This window comes from Otolemur garnettii, unplaced genomic scaffold (genome assembly GCF_000181295.1).
Source record: "Otolemur garnettii isolate 467f Iridium unplaced genomic scaffold, OtoGar3 scaffold00010, whole genome shotgun sequence".
Lineage (NCBI taxonomy): Eukaryota > Metazoa > Chordata > Mammalia > Primates > Galagidae > Otolemur > Otolemur garnettii.
The window spans coordinates 33,314,753-33,317,542 of NW_003852405.1; the positions used below are offsets into that span (position 1 = coordinate 33,314,753).

The window sequence follows — 2,790 nt, forward strand, 5'->3', positions numbered from 1 at the left end:
AAATATTTTTCATCCGTGCTTGGTTGTAAACCCAAACGTGTATAAGGGATGAAAAGATGTAACGTCTTACTAGCAAACCTTACCATAAATGAGGAGACGGTGCATTTGCAGACATAGCACTGTTCATATTAGAGGCTCACAATGATGGGGATTTTAAATGCACAAATGACAATGCTACAGAAATGTCCTACTCGGGAGGGGAATGATATTAGGACATCTTCCTTGGTCTGTGTCAAAATACATAGATAGCATTTCTGTAATGGAAAATCGAAGGGTCATTTTATACTGTATTCATTCAACAACAGGAATATTTTTTACTAGTGCCTGTTAGGCTTCAGGCACTAGTGTAGGGACTTGGGATAAATCACTGAACAAACGAAAGACTCTTTTTCCCTTGTGGATTGTATATTCCAATGAGAGAAGAGGCCTACAGGAAGTAAACTAGGTGGGATGGAGGTAACTGATAATGGAAACAAAAAGAAAGGTAAAAAAAGAAGGGCTAACGGCTGAGGAGGGAGGCTCACTATTTATTTAAGTGGGAGGCCAGCGAACACCTCCTTGATAAACTGGACTTTGCCCAGAGACCGGAGGGAATGAGGATGCAGCCAAGACATGTGAATATATCTAAGGGAGAGGAAGTCAGGAGAAGACTCTGCAGGGGCATCCTCGGGATTTATTTCATGACTATTAAGCAGTGGAGTATGGCCAGAGCAGACTGGATGAGGCAGAGCATGGACAGAGAAGTGGCCTCGGGGGTATCAGAAGAGTTGATCCCTTAGGACCGTGTCGATCACTGTAATGAATTTGCCTCGTCTTCTGAGTGAAAGGGGTAGCAAGGATGGAAGATTTGACTTGTGCTAACCGATCATCACGGCTGTGGATTAAAAATGACCCGTCACTCTCTCCTCTTTTCTCTCCCCTTTTGTCTTCTCTTTTCTCTCCTCCTTGGTGCTGCTCTGCAGCCTCCCTCCCCCACCAACAAAAGACCTTTCCTACAAAAAAAAAGAAAAAGAAAAAAAAAAGACTCCTCATTTCACGTAAAGGCAAAAGCAGCTCTCAATTAGACGACCGTTGAAATACACGTATTCAAAGCAGGAGGCAACGTTGCCCCGCACCAGCATGCTAGCTGGTGATAAGTGATAAGAGTCCAGTGAATTTTAAAGGCAGAACCAGCAAGATGATAGAGTCTCTGAAGACATCGAATGCTTTAAATGGCATTGATGAACCGGGAGTAATGAGTGCTCATTAAATGTGCAGATAAGCTTTGCACAATGAAAGTAGACAGGGTCTCTTGATTTTGACTAAAGAGACACTAAATGAGATTGAGATTATGAAGAAAGTATCAGCCGCATTACACACATACACACACACACCGTCAGGGTGTCCATAAAGGTCGTGTGCAATTTATAATGCACAACTATTTGAAATTGCACACGAACTCTATGGACACCCTGTGTGTGTGTGTCCATAACAGTATATGTATATACAGAGCATAATCCTTTAGAATATACATGTATATGCAATGTATATATAACATACATGTATATGTATGCGTGTACATATATATATGCATGTTTATGTATATATTCTGAGAAAAAATATGTAAATATATGTATTTCTGACCCCCCAAAAAAGGCAAGAACCCAAACATTTTCTCTAATAATTTATTCACGGGTTTCTCATGCTGACATGGAATTCTTTTTTTGTCAGTCAGAATTTTTCTTTCTTTCTTGACACTCTCTTCAGGTGTCAATTTACTTTTGCCGCTAGGCAGAGTTTTCTTCTTTTTTTCTTTTTTTTATGTATACATTAATGCATTTATGGGGTACCGTGTGCTGATTTCATATAGAATTAGGAACATTTACATCACACTGTTAATATACGCCCCATCTCGTTTACTTATTGTGTTAAGACATTTATGCTCTAAGTAGATCCGACATGTAGCCTTGCATTATGCACCATAGGGGTGATCCCACCATTCACCCCAAAATATGGAACGCTTCACGAATTTGCGTGTCATCCTTGCTCAGGGGCCATGCTAATCTTCTCTGTATCGTTCCAATTTTAGTATCTGTGCCTCCGAAGCAAGCACAGAGTTTTCCCATACCATGCTTTTATTTAATCGTTTTAGGAAGGATGACATTGCTTGACTTTGTAAAACATTCTCAGTCCCAAATAATCCCATCCTGCTGTTTCCGAGATGGCAGTTTTCCTCACTGGCAGGTAAATGTCTGTCCTCCTCTACATCTTCCCGCTCCTCTGTCTTAGTTACCACCTACTGTGTTTGCTCTGATTTAGTTTCTTTTCTTTCTGCCTAAATACAAGTGTCCAAAACTATATTTGTTTATTTTTTTTCAAATGAGAAGAAAAATTACCTCTCAATGATGCAACTTCTCCCCATTCCCACCAGGCTGTTTTCTCCTTGTTGGTGAGCTCAGGGCGAGTCTGGGGGTCAAGCGCGTCAGGTACACAGGCAGGGCTGAGGCTGCTTTGCTCTTCGAACCAGAACAGAAATCGAGTAACGTTGCGTCCTCCAAGGTGGGACCTGAGCCTCCGACTGCCACCTCCAAATAAATGGAGAGTAAAGTGGTTCTAGTTCAGCGTCCATTTTCTTACTAGGGCATCTGTGTCGGTCGTTTTGGAAAATGGCATCATTTCACCTGTTTCCCGTGGTCTTGCTGGAGTTCTAATGTCCTCTCTCATGCCTCAGGGCAGGGTGTGGGAACGGAGAAATGAGGAGTTTACAACTCTATTTCTAGGATATAAATTTTATTTTTTCTTTAATGTTTC

At 41.4% G+C, this 2,790-nt stretch overlaps 1 protein-coding gene and 1 non-coding gene across 2 annotated transcripts in view; one reads left to right on the forward strand and one right to left on the reverse strand.

Moving 5' to 3' along the window:
* The window catches only part of NEGR1 (neuronal growth regulator 1), an 811,656-nt gene that overhangs the window by 612,859 nt on the left and 196,007 nt on the right, over positions 1–2,790 (forward strand). The window lies entirely within an intron of this gene.
* Positions 1,986–2,092, reverse strand: LOC111723344. The gene has a single exon (XR_002771908.1). It is a non-coding gene; the product is annotated as a U6 spliceosomal RNA (small nuclear RNA).